The sequence below is a fragment of the Lepidochelys kempii genome, chromosome 1 (assembly GCF_965140265.1).
Source record: "Lepidochelys kempii isolate rLepKem1 chromosome 1, rLepKem1.hap2, whole genome shotgun sequence".
NCBI classification, from domain to species: domain Eukaryota; kingdom Metazoa; phylum Chordata; order Testudines; family Cheloniidae; genus Lepidochelys; species Lepidochelys kempii.
In genome coordinates this window covers 60,796,519-60,810,939 of record NC_133256.1, presented here as the reverse complement: position 1 = coordinate 60,810,939, position 14,421 = coordinate 60,796,519, and the positions used below count along the sequence as shown (strand labels likewise).

The 14,421-nt window shown below is 43.1% G+C and overlaps 1 protein-coding gene across 19 annotated transcripts in view; it reads right to left on the bottom strand.

Annotated features, from left to right (window-relative positions):
* ENOX1 (ecto-NOX disulfide-thiol exchanger 1) overlaps positions 1 to 14,421 on the bottom strand; it is a 503,910-nt gene that overhangs the window by 94,609 nt on the left and 394,880 nt on the right. The window lies entirely within an intron of this gene.

Genomic DNA, 14,421 nt, shown 5'->3' with positions numbered 1-14,421 from the left:
ACAGAGCTCACCATGTCCTACAAGGGATTGCTAGGAAATCTGTCCGAAAAATAAATGTTGAAAATCTTTTAAGATTTGAAATGTGGTTTAATTTACAATGAAGAAACTGGCAGCCCAGTGTAACAAAGGGCTTTGGCATCCTGCCATGCAATAAATCACTTGAACTTAACAAGACCACTACACCTACATGTCATTTCTCAGCAAACTGGAACCTGTCACCATGCCAGTGTGATACAGTAGGGCAGCTAGAGATGCACAGTACCTTCTCTGTTAATGCTGACATTGTGTAGTAAGGAATAAAGCTTGTAGGCTATACTTTGACATCACAGAAACAAATCTAATTCAAAGAAAGAATCTGTGGATGCTACTATCTTGATCACCTTGACTGGATTTTCTGCTATCCCTAATGTACTGTGCAATTAGCGGATCTCCTTGATAATTGGGACTGATGTGGTTTTTGTTGTAGTTGGCAGATAGTTCTGCAGATAGTTGAGACTGTCATAGCTACTTTTGTGTTTTTATCTCATCAGGAAAGAGCTCCAGGAGGAGGTCCTGAGAGGAAGAGGCATCATAAATGTTCCTGGGCTCTGACAGGTTCCCCTCTGGGTAGGGACTCTCCTGAAATAACAACGTACCAGAGCAATAGAACATGACAGCTTTATGAGGCTCCTTTTTCTGAATGAAGACCAGGAGGGTACATTTGTTTCAAGTGTCAGATGATTTCCTTTGCCGAGGGAAAAAGACAGGGCCTCATTTGTCAGCCAAAAAGTCATCTGTCTCATCCAAAAAAAAACCTTTCTAATTTCTAATGCTGGAGAACATTTGCTTCCCCCCATTTTGCTCAAACCCCTCCAAGTCTCCATCTGCACCCTGGGCATACCATATGCACCCTGTGCCTTCCTCCTCTTCTTTGCTGCCTCCATTCTCACTCTCTCCCTTTTGCATCCTTTCTCCCTCTCCCTCTCCATCTCCTGCTTTCCTTTCTCTCCTCCTTTGCTATCACATTTCTTCCCTGCTCACACCACCTCAAAAATCTTTATAATAATAAAAAAACTACAACCTTTGGGCCCAATCCTGTGAACACTTACTACCAGACAGAGCTCTCTAATGTGAGTGTTCCCAGTGAGGGCACTAATCATGTCAGCCAGTAATATTAGCAGGGTCTGGTCCTTCATTTATAAACAACAAACTGCATCAAGTTTTAAAAGTGCAGCAGTCATGAAGTGTGCCCAACTAACCAAACCATTCACTCTACCTCACTGGTGTAACCCCTGTCCTCTCTTCCCTGCTCCAGTTCCTTATTATCTTCACTCACCACATCATGTCTGCACAGTATTTAGCTTCCACTTCAGCAAAGCATTTAACATCTTCTTAACTCCTTACCTGTTCAGAAAAGCACTTCAGCATGTTCACTGACTTGAGTGGGACTTGAGCCATTGCTTCAGTGCTTTGAGGCTTGATCCTGTTAGGTGCTGAGTGCCCTCAACTCCGATGGAAGTGAACACCTTACAAGATCAAGATGACTAGGGACGGACTGCTGAACTGAAGCCTTAGACTGAAAACTCTTTAGAAGCTAACTCTTTTATTTGATTGTAAAGCACCAAGTGCATTTATAGGCCTATATAAAACAATACATAAAAATAATAGTGAGAAGTCTTATTAGTGAAATCCTGGCTCCACTGAAATCAATAGCAAAACTCCTTTTCGCTTCGACGAGGACTAAAATTACACAGTACTGGAGAAACAAAGGAATCCAAGACGGATGAAACACACTGTGGGAAGTGATTATCTCCTCTATTTGGCACTTGTGAGGCCATATCTGGAGTATTGTGTTCAGTTTTGGGTCCCCCACTACAAAAAGGGTGTGGACAAATTGGAGAGAGTCCAGCAGACAGCAACAAAAATGATTAGGGGGCACATGACTTATGGGGAGAGACTGAGGGAACTGGGGTTATTTAGTCTGCGGAAGAGAAGAGTGAGGGGGGATTTGATAGCAGCCTTCAATCCTGAAGGGGGATTCCAAAGAGGATGGAGCTCGGCTGTTCTCAATGGTGGCAGATGACAGAACAAGGAGCAATGGTGTCAATTGTGGGGGAGGTTTAGGTTGGATATTAGGAACAACTATTTCACTAGGAGGGTGGTGAAGCACTGGAATGGGTTACCTAGGGAGGTTCACCATCCTGCGAGGTTTTTAAGGCCCGGCTTGACAAAACCCTGGCTGGGGAGATTCAGTTGGTGTTGGTCCTGCTTTGAGCAGGGGGTTGAACTAGATGACCTCCTGAGGTCTTTTTCCAACCCTAATGTTCTATGACTCTATAATTCTATGACAAAGGAATGAGCCATCAGACAACATTAGGGGTGGAGACCATGGTTATACAGTAGATAGAAAAACGTGGCAAGGAACAATAACAACACAGGACACACCTACATCTATTCATCCTACAATAGGTCCTCTGCCATTGCAACAGCATTTTGGACAAAACATTTTAAAAAAATATCTGTATGAAAGAATATAGAGACTCAGTTAAGGCTTACTAAAAAAGTTATCAGAAAAAAACCAAACAAATAAAATGCTGAATTAATATGCCAGCCCAAGGGGCTGAATGGATCATAAAGGTCTTTTACAAATATATCAAAGGAAAAAGAAGTACCAGAGGATAATTATATTAATGATTAATTTTTTTATTTGTATTCCATTAGCACCTAAGGACAAGAGGCCCCATTGTGCTAGGCACTATACAAACAGTTCATATGAGACCATCCCTGCCCTGAAGAGCTTAATGATGGCTTGAAAAATTGCTGAAATAGCTATTTCAATTTTTCAAATTAGTCTTTGGCAAAAGGAATAAAGAAGACAGGGCAATTAAGGAAAACCTTTTTTAAAACAGCTACCAATAGAAAGCAATTAAGGGAATACTAGGAAAGTATGAATACTTAAAAAAAAGATCTGGATGATCTACTTCCTGGATGCTAAGACACTTAACTAGCAAACCTATTGTACCTGTAGTGGAACTGACTGTATTTCTGAAAAGTCATGGAACATACTATCTAGTTAATGGATTGTGGGGAAAAGTAATTGCAGAGCTGATATTAAAAAAAAAAAAAAAAAACAGGTAAGAAGGTAATGATCCCAGTAACCACCAACACATGAGTCTCACTTCTATCCTGGTAAAATAATGGAGCACATTTTAAAGGTAACCTGAAAATGGGACAAAACAAAAACAGGGCCCATTCCCTTTTTACTATGCATGAAGAAGGCCTGGAAGGATTTTATTTAAGTTTGGTTGGGGTTTTATTGCTTGGTTTTTTACATTAGAAATTCAGGTCCTCTCTAACTGGGAAGACTCTGATGACTTTAGAACTGAAGAAATCATATCACAAGGAAGTTGAGCAATTGAGAGGGGAAAGGAATTTCAGCCAGACTGTTTAGAATGTGTCTTTGTTAACACCGATATTTCCTTGAGAAAGGACATTCAATTCCCCTTCATTAAAATGTGAGAGCACTAACAATATAAATCCTTTGAGATATACAGAAGATCCCAGGGAATGGCCAGGGAAGATCAAAGCTGACATTCATGATATTTCTATGGTAAAAAACTACATGACCCCCGCCCTCACCAACCCCCCCCCACCTTTCAGTCTCTCATTATACATCATAAAGAAACAAATGAGCAAATAGGAAGCTATTGGGAAGTTGAACAGTATCTCAAAAGAAGTGGTGGTACCCCTACAGATTGGACAACAGAGTAGAAAATACATTGTAAGAAATAATCTTGCATTGGCAACAAGATAGAGAGAAAAGGAGTACTTGTGGCACCTTAGAAACTAACAAATTTATTTGAGCATAAGCTTTCGTGAGCTACAGCTCACTTCATCGGATGCATATTTTCCACTGATGCTAGTCTCTATAGTGCCACAAGTCCTCCTTTTCTTTTTGCGGATACAGACTAACATGGCTGCTACTCTGAAACCTGTGAAGATGGAGATAGTGACTCGAAGATTAATAGGTCGTTTCTGCCTCTAGATTATATGGACCATTTCTCCAGATATGATCAAAATGCACAGAACAAAATCAGTGGATGCGATGTAAATGGAGGTTAGTTACTGTAACTGGAAGTTCTTTGAGATGTGTGGGCCCTACTTGTATTCCACACATGGATATGCATGTGCACCATGTGCCAAGTCCAGAGATTTTAACAAGCGGTATCCGCTGGCCCACGCATGCACAGTAGATCTCCTTGGGCTCCTGAGTGAGGCTATAAGAGGCAATTCAAGTTGCTGGCCCCTCAGTTCCACTCCTTACCATGAATCCAACCAGACTGGAAGCAGAGAGGAAAGAGGGCGGGTAATACAGATAGGGATCACACATCCTGAAGAACTTCCAGTTACAGTAAGTAATCTCCATTTCTTCTTTGAGTGCTGGTCTCTTTGTGTATTCCACATGTGGGTGATTGGCAAGTAGTGCTCAGACTGGAGGTGCCTACGAGTAAGCCAGCAACACAGATGCATGCAGCACTGCCAATCCCACCACTGCATCCACAACTGAAGCCTGAACTAACATGAAATGCATAGCGAATATGTGTATGGAGCTCCAGGTGGCAGCTCTGCAAATATCCAGTATTGAGACTTTCTGCAGAGATGCTACCATGGCAGCCTGTGCTCTCATGGAGTAGGTTGTTATACCATCGGGAGGCGGGATGTGAGCTAGCTTGTATCACTTGATAATGCAGCCAGAAACCCACTTAGAAATCCTTTGTGGGGATATAGCTTGACCATGGGATCTCTCTGCTATCATGATGAAGAATTTTGGAGACTCTGATGGGTTTGGTTCTTTGCAGTTAAAAGGCCAGTGCACACCTGCTGTCAAGAGAGTGAAATCTCTTCTCTTCAGGAGAAGCGTAGGGGTTTGGAAAAAAGACAGGTAAATGAATATACTGGTTAAGGTGAATTTTGGAGGCAACCTTGGGGAGATATTTAGGGTGAAGGTGGAGGGATACTTTGTCCTTTTGAAATACTGTACATGGAGGGTCTACCTGAGGGCTCCCAGTTTACTGACCCTCCTGGCTGACGTGATGGCCACTAGAAATGTCACCTTCATGGATAGGTGGAACATCGAACATATCGTTAAGTGTTCAAATAGAGTTAAGTTAAGTGTTAAGAGTTAAGTGTTCAAATAGAGGTCTAGTAAGTTTTGACAGCAGGAATCGTGTTATAGTTGGGTTGGTAAAGACAGAGCACCCATCTACTGGAGGGAGGAAGGCTCTAAGGGCTGCAAGGTGGATTCATAATGTGTTGACTGAAACACCATATTTCTTTACAGACAGGAGCTAATCTAAAACGACCCGGATGCTTGGAGAGACTGCGTAAGACTGATTATGCTGTATCCAGGCAGAGAAGCTTTTCCATTTAGCCAGCTAGTTGGCCCTAGCCAAGTCTTTTCTACTCTAGTGGCTAGTCTACACTAGAAGTGCTACGTTGGTGCAGCTGCACCGATGTAGCTGTGCCACAGTAGCCTGTCTGGTGAAGATGCTCTATGCTGACAGGAGTGAGAAGGACACTGGCTTTGTTGTGATGTCTCTTTCCCAGGACCTGTTGAAGCAGGGAGATGGGAAGAAAGGCATATCTGGAATCGTTTGCCCACAATAATAGGAGAGCACCACCTTACACCTTGAGAGTCGCAGCCAATGGCTCCCCGGAACAATCTAGGAGGAGTTTTTTGTTTGTGATAAAAAGAGGTCCTATAAATTTCTGCTTCACTGTGTGAACATGTCTGTCAGAACAGAGTCATGGATTTCCTACTCATGGTTTGCCAAGAAGTGCCTGCTGAGATTATCTGCTAAGGAGTTGTGAATAGCCAAGAGGTATGCCACCTGGATAGCCATGCTGAGTCAGATACACCAGTTCCAAAGCCTGACTGCCTCCAGACAAAGTGGGAGAGACCTCACTCCTCCCTGTTTGCTTACGTAGACCACAGTGGTGATACTGTCTGACATAACTTGGATGTGGAGGGAGCGAATAAGTGGGAGGAAGGCCTTGCATGCAAGGAGGATTGCTCACAGCTCCAGGATGTTGATATGTAGTCTGGCCTCCTGTGGGGTGCATGTGCCCTGTTCAGTGTGACAGTTCAAGTGGGTACCCCGCCCCAGAAGGGAAGCATCTATTATGATGGTCACACTGGGAGTGGGAGTAGGGAAGGGGACTCCCACTTGTACATTGTCTGCGTTCTATTGCCCCTCAGTGTAATAGGGATTCTGCTTCCTGTTGAAGACTCACCGTGTAAGGGTGGTCCCCAAAGGGAGACCTTGAAGGGGGGTTGTGAGGAGGGAAGGAGAGGAACTCTATGAGGATACCTGATGGATAATCTCCAATCCCCAATTGTCCATCATGATTAGCTCCCAGTTGAGGGAGAAGAGTGTAAGATAGCCCCCAAAGGTGACCAAAGAAGGGGAAAGTGGCATCAGAGATGGTAAGTGGGTCTTGACTAAGATGTCAAAAGTGGCTTCTAGCCAAAAATTCAAGGGGCCGCTGGGCAGTGGAGTTCACAATTGTGACCAGAGTGTTCAGTGTTGGACACTGTGACATCTGTTGGAGGACTGTTAGGGTCAACATAGGTAATGCAGTGTCTACACCTGTGCTGCATCAACCTCTACATCAACCACGGCTCAACGCCACTTGGGGAGGTGACATTGCTATGTTGATGTAAGGGCATTTACTTCAGTGGGAGACAAATTTAAGTGTAGACACATGGTTGACGCAAGGTGGCTTATGTTGACCTAAATTTGTAGTGTAAACCAGGCCCCAGGTGAGACTTGTATTACTGTCCGGTTAGTTCCTGCCATGTACAGAATTGTGATGTTTCCTTAAAAGCAAAATTGGCTTTGGTGTGGGTAAATTTTTCAATGGATGAGGCTTACACAACCCTGACAAACTCTCAACAGTATCTGGAAGGAAGTTAGCCCCCAGCTGGTCTGTCATTTGGGGGCAAGGACTCTGAAAAGATATAGTTGGGTAAAGGTGCCACAATCACAATTTATAAATACCAAATTTATGAGCTTTTCAGATGTTCCAAGTTGTTGTTTTATCAATGTTGTAAATATGCCCCATTAATTTCATTAACATGTCTTCTTAAAATTCTCTGCAAACTCTTTATGAACAGATGGACAATGTTTCACTTTTCACATATATATAGTAAGCCAGAGAACGCTAAACAAGGAACTGTGAAACAGGTTTCTCCTTTCAAGGAACTTGCATATCTCACAGTTGATTTAAGGAATATTCTCTGTCTCATTTACATCATTCCCATGCACATAACATTATGTATGTGTGCATACATATCAGTATAACACTCTTTGTAAACAAAAATCTGAAATTAAACTTGATACCATCAAGTAGCATAGCTATCCAGAATAGGTGTGCTATCTAGTAAATTATGTGAAGCCAGTGAGATTCTAAAATACAACAGCTTACACTAGTGTAATACTATAGTGTTATTGTCAATTGATATCAGCATTACAGTACTTGTAAGAAGGATATGCTGAAAAATCTTCCTGAAAGAGAAGTGTAAAGGAAGAACCTGGGAGGTGATTTAAAAGTACCAAAATAGTAAGGAAAAATGAATAGCGCAAGAAGTGGAGAATTGTGTTAAGGAAATGGTGTTTAAGTGCATTTGTCTCAAATATATACAGAGTGCATGTCAGTCTCAATATAAAATACTTTCTTATTGACAAGGACTAGTGCAATCAGAACATTTTAGCTTATGGCCCAGCCACCAAAGAACTACAGGTAATGAAATCCCTGACACAAGCTTCTGACTGCAGGTATTTGAAAGATTAGCAAGAGGATTACACCTAAATGTTTGAGTCAAGTGTTCAATACATACATTAATTGCCTGATCAGATGTTTATGGCAGGGTAATCAGCAAAACAGATTTCAGAGTAACAGCCGTGTTAGTAGTAGTAGTTAGTAGTTAGAGTCTCTAAGGTGCAGCAAAACAGAGTGTTTTATAGCTGTCAAACCACCAATTTACTGGTCATGTTAAAGTTCTACAGATGATCTTAGTCTCTTTATTAGAGAGACAAGGTGGGTGAGGTAATATCTTTTATTGGACCGACTTCTGTTGGTGAGAGACAAGCTTTCAAGATACACAGAGCTCTTATTCAGGACTGGGAAAGGTAATAATAGTGTCACAGCTAAATACAAGGTTGAATAGATAGTTTAGCATAAGTATTTAGCACCTAATGTCAGGGACCATTCAAGATGGAGTGGCCTGTTAACACCTCTGTAGTCACAGGACAAAAATGGGGGTTTAGTGGGTTACAGATTGTTGTAATAAGTGTTAGCAATATGTGTTCTTCATGGGGATTTCTTCTCAGGAAGCATGCTACCTATATGGAGTTTACAACCTCTTGTGTCCACCTACCATGAGGTTGTATATATGCAGCACTCCTTCCTTGACCTTCCACACTCTCACCATTCATCCCTTCCCCAAAGCACACGTTCCCCAAGAGGCCTATACTCCCTCATACTCATTCTAAAGCAATGTTAGCAGTATAGCTCATAGAAAATGGAGGGTTTTTTTTATGTATTCAAAAATTGTGGCTCCAATAAGCTAGGTGACTTTGCTGCCCACACCATAGGCTGCATCTACATATTGTCTTTTTAGATTATAAGCAATTTAGGGTAGGGTACCTCAGTACAATTTTCAGAACTGCGTATGTGACATAATGGCCTAAGTCCCATTTTCAAAATTGACTTAGGGGCCAGATATATAAAGGAATTTAGGCATTTAAAGATGCAGATAGCACTTAATAGATATGCAAAAGTGCCTAAGGAGGTTAGTGCCTAGTTCCTATGATTTTCAGTCGGAGTTAGATGCCCAAAAGGCTTAGGCACTTGTGCAAATCGCAATAGATGCCTATCTGCATCTTTAGGTGCCTGAATACTATTGTAAATCTGGCCTTGAGAGAAACTCTCGTTGACTTGCAACAAATTGTTTTTGAAAATGACCTTAGACTGCTGAGTTGATTAGGTTATGTCTACACTGCAACGTAAGGTCCGGTTAGTGGGACTCAAATCAGCTGACCTGTATTAGGGAACCCTGAGTTTGAGTGTCTACATTGTATTTTAACTCTAGGTTAAGAATTTTCTGAACCTACGGCCCTGGCATCCACACTGCAGGGTGCAGACCCAAGTCAAAGTAATCATATCCCAGAGTTCCTGGTGCCCCCACATACCCGAAATGTTTTTGCTCCAGTCTTAGGAAAGTGGTGCACCGTGGGAAAACTTTACTGCCCACCATGCATGTTACCAGGAAGCAGCTTGCTTTGCAGAAGGCTTGATTGGTTCACTCTCCATTGCAAACCCAGGAGGCTCCCTGATAGTGTGCTTGCCGATTGGTGATCAGAACAGAATGGGTTAACACTGACCTGAGCTGCTACCATTTGCCAAGTCAGGGGAGGGGCGGCTTCCATTTTCAATAGAGTGGACTGCAGATTGTTGGGATAGAGAGGATTAAGGAAGTTGTTCCATGGAATTGTGGGATACATCTGGATGATTCTTGGGACCTAAGTCAAGTGGGGCTGCGGCTACACTGAAAAACAATAGGGCTCGGACAGTGGCTCCCTGTTTGACTTGAGCTTGGACCCTCCAGCCCTGCAGAGTCCTGGGACCCTGGGTCCGAGCTCTGGGTTAGCACAATTGCAATGTAGATGCAAGGGGGCATTAGCCTTGAGCCTGGGCTAAAGCATGGGTTGCATTGCAGTGTAGACATACCCATAGACACTTTTGAAAATTCTACTCCTACTCTTTATACTTGTCTGTAAGGTGCCTAGCATAAGGTTGGTTCTAATTAGCAACAACAATATAATTAGACTATAGTTAATAATAATAACCAAAGGTTTAGGAATATAATATTATTTATAACTCACTGAAAAAGTCTTCACTAGAGCTGGTAAGAAATTTGTACTGAAAAAGGAATTGTGACAATAAATCAAAAGGAAAATGTTTGCCATTTTTATTCCAGTTCCCAGCCTTCTCTAGTGCTCTTGATCAGTGACTGAAAATGTGTATGGCATCTGGGAGCACATTTCTTTTTTTAAATATGTGGCTTCATAGTAGTGGATAAAAAAAAAACTTTATTTTTAATTCTCTTTCAAAGAATTAAAAGTAACCATGGAATTAACATGTATGTAAATTCATATTTTGTCCTAGACAAATAAATACAGTGCTCATGGGGCTAGATCCTCAGGCTTGATGTGGCCATTTTACATCACCTCAGTAGTGTGCTGTGCCCACAAAACCTGTGTATATGGGCCTAGGAAAATCACCCCAGTGTAAGGTTGATTCTGCAATAGCATATAGTAAGGTGGCCCTCCCAGTTAACAAGATTTTATTGGAACCAGTGAGATTGGTCTGGCACATCCCAGCATTCTGTGCCCCCATACCTAGGAGAGCCAAGAGCGGCTATTTCATCCCAGCAAAGGGAGCCAAATTTCTGTTCTCCCACCTTGCTCCAAACTCTGTGGTGGTACGAAATAGGTCACAGTACCTAAGGACTAGCCCATCAGATTAGAGTTCCAAGAGACTGGACCTCCTGGGGAGAAAGGTCTTCTCTGTGGGATTACAATTCCGCATCACCAATCACCAGGCTCTGCTAGCCATGTCTGACTTCAACAACTACTTCTAGGCTGGCGGCCTTTCAGGTCAAACATTCCCCTGACAACAGACTACAGTTCCTCTCACTTCTAGAAGAGGGCAAGTTATGTATTTCTCACTACAGTGATGAGACCCCTAACTTAACAGGGTGCAGCTAACGACTTTTTATTGATTTATTTGTACTAGAAGTGGTAAGATACAATGAAGAGAGGTAGAGTTGCTATCTGCTTTTCATTGCTCCTGAGAAATCTCGATGAAACTTTCATGGAGGCACTCTGCAATCTTCTCCCAAAGCTTTCTAGGGACAGAAGTCTTATTTCTTCCTTCACGGTAGGGCACTTTCCCATGCCAGTCAGTGATCACTTCGGCAGGCACCATTGCAGTGCACAGGATAGCAGCATATAGGCCTGGGTGGCTTTGGGATGCCAGCAGCAGCTGTGCGCTCTCTGTGTTACCCTCAGGAGCCATACTCACTGTGGCTGGTGCTGTGAGTGGTGCCGTGCACCAGTAATCCCAAGCAAAAGAGTCACTGAGAATGTGTTGTTGAAAACATTAGGGGAGGAAGGGAAGGGGAGTTCTGAATCTTTTGCTTTCTGTTGTGACTATATAGACAATGGTACCTCTGTGTGTTTTATCTGCAGTTGCTGCCATTGCGACCTTGAGGGGTTCACCCTCCACACATCTAGAACGCCTGAGCTGGACATGAAGGAGAAAGAAGAGGACTCGGGTTGACATGTTCAATGAAATCCTGCAAGCCAGCGCAGCATCAGGCCCTGAACCCAGGGCCTGGAAGGTGAACATTGCAAACAGCCTAGAGAAGGAAAGAGTGAAGAGGAGAAAGGCCCAGGAGTCCTAGCAGGAAAAGGAGAGGGAGATGCACCAGGACGTAATGAGGCTTCTCAGGCAGCAAACACAGATGCTGCAGACTCTTGTGGACCTACAGATTCAACAGTCCTGGGCTTGCCACCCTCTGCAGTCCATGGAGAACTCGAGTGCAGCACTTCCCTATGCCTCCCCCCAGACATTCGTCGTGTCATCCGGGGCTGCTGCACTACCACTACTGCTCCACCTGTGGGGAGATTAAAGACCACCAAAGCTTCACCTACACGGACCTGTGAAAGCCACAGTTGGTGTATGTCGCTAAAATGTACATGAATGCTCTTTCCCCGTGTAAAGTTCTGTTCTATTAATTTATTAAGTTTTCAGTGTATTTACTTTAAAATTGTATGGATTTTTCTTTTCACTGATTTTGTTACAAATAAAATTCTATTGTTTGGAACATAATTCATCTTTATTAGTTCACAACATATGCTGTAGAATGCCTAGCGGTTCTGAGAGCACCCACTTACTGGTTACTGTACTGTGTGACACAACTCATAGGATCCGTAACAAACAAAATGAATAGGTGCATTGACGGTGTTACATTCATAGATGTACACCAAGCACCACACAGTTCCTAACTGGCCAAAAATAGCAGAGCCAGGTAGAGCACAGTACACCACAATGCATTACTGTGGCTCACTGTTAAACTGCTCCTTCAAAGTCTCCCTGAGCCATATAGCTCTGCGTTAAACTCTTTTAATAGCACTTGTATCTGGCTGTTCCAACTCAGCAGACAGCTGCTCCACCTCTGCACTCGACCCCAGTGGAAATGTTTTCTCTCTTTGGTTCGCAGATATTATGCAGGACACAGCAGACAGCTATAACAGTGGGATATTTTTCTCACTGAGATCCAATCTCGTGAGTAAATAACGTCAATGTCCCTTCAATCTGCCAAAAGCACATTCAACTGTCATTCTGCACCTGCTGAGCTGCTAGTTGAATCTCTACTTGGTGCTGCCGAGGTGGCCAGTATATAGCTTCACGGGAACTGAGGGTAGGCTGGGTCCCCCAGGATCACTATTAGTGTTTCAACATCATCAGTGGTAATCCACCAGTCAGCAAAGAAAGTCCCTGCTTGTAGCTTTCTGAACAGCACTGTGTTATGCACCTTCCCTGACCAGCCCACAGTGATGCTTCCCCAGTGATCCACCAATGTTTGCATAACCATACAAAATTAGCCCTTTCTGTTGATGTCACGCTGTGGCATGGTGGTCTACCAAAATAGGGATAGGCAAGGCAACTATTGCTCCAATGCAGTTCAGGAATCATGCTGCTGCAAATCCAGCCACTATGTCCTGCACGTTGCTGAGAGTCACATTCCTGCATAACAAGAGGCAATTAATGGCCCTGCACACTTGATGACAGCTGCCACAGTGAATTTTCCTAAATGATTCCCCGCTGACTGGCAGCAATCTGGCTTTGCAAGTTTCCACAGTGCAATCATGACTCACTTCTCCACTGTCAGTGAAGCTCTCATTTTGTTGTCCCTGAGCTAGAGGGTTGGGGCAAGCTCGGCACACATATCCAGGAATGTGTCCTTGTGCATCTGAAAGTTCTGCAGCCACTGCTCATCATCTCAAGCCTGCTTTACGATGTGATCCCACCAGTCAGTGCTCATTTCTTGGGACCATAAGTGACCCTTCCCCATCTGCAGCTGCTCCACCACCACCAACCTTGAGCTGGTTCTTGTTATGTCCCTCAGCAATCTGTCCTCCAACTACCAGAGGATTGTGTGTTCTGTGCTTGCAACGCTCACAACAATAGTGCAGAGCTGTGCAGGCTCCATGCTTCTGTCAGAGATGGTGGACAGCAAGGAGGGCTGCATGGGTTTGGGGGATTTTGAAAAGAGGCAAAGAAATTATGGGATATAGATGATATTTTGGGATGGAGAGAGTTGCACATTGGGAAGTTGACTCCTTGCTCTCACGACCCGTTTCTGCGCCACAATGCATAGCCAAAACTTCCCTTTGCACACTGGGATACCTAGCTATGGTGCACTGCACTGTGCATTGATATAAGCGCTGCTGGTGAGTACATGCACTGCCAACACAAGGAGCCAAATATGTATGCACACAAGTGATATACTAATTGCGGGGGCTTTATGCCGACGTAATTTTCATCGACCAAAGTTTGTAGTGTAGACATAGCCTGCAACTACAAGGCTCTCAATCTGTCACCAGTGACAGATGTTCCACAATAGTTGGTGATGAACAGGATTATTTAGATGGAATTAACTAAGGTGCAGACTGCTGGCAATAGGTGATTTTTAACCCTGCTGAAGAAGACATTTTTAAATACTATAACCAGCTGTTGTACATGTAAGTTTTGGAAACCTGGTGTGACCAGAACAACATGGCCGTGGCGGTGCCCACTTTCCTTTTCCTCACATATTATTTCTCAGTCACTGAGATGTAACATGATCTGCCTATCCAAACTACCATGGGTATTAACTGATCTTGAAAACTCACCCACTGCACACATGTCCTCAGATAATAACTCCATCTTTTAGCATGATCCCACAGTGTTTATGATACATATAGTTAATGTATATGTAAATACCAAAGACATAATTAAGACACAAAAGTGCAACAAGCATATTGGTCTCAGACTGAAAAAATTTCTTAATTTTTTTTGTCTTGTACGCTTAAGCAGGATGCATCTTTGTGACTATAATTAGATCCATTATTTGAGGAACTTTGGGTAATTGGAATCTAGCCTTTTTCCATGTGGATTGGGTACAGATGGAATGAATCAAAAACAAAGATTATGGGGACGCATTATACATATTAAAATCCTGCATAAATGAAGTACAATTGTTTTAAAGGGCCCTAGGCAATTATCCTGATTATTGTTTTATGAGGGAACCCCATTAAGGTGAGTTGATTG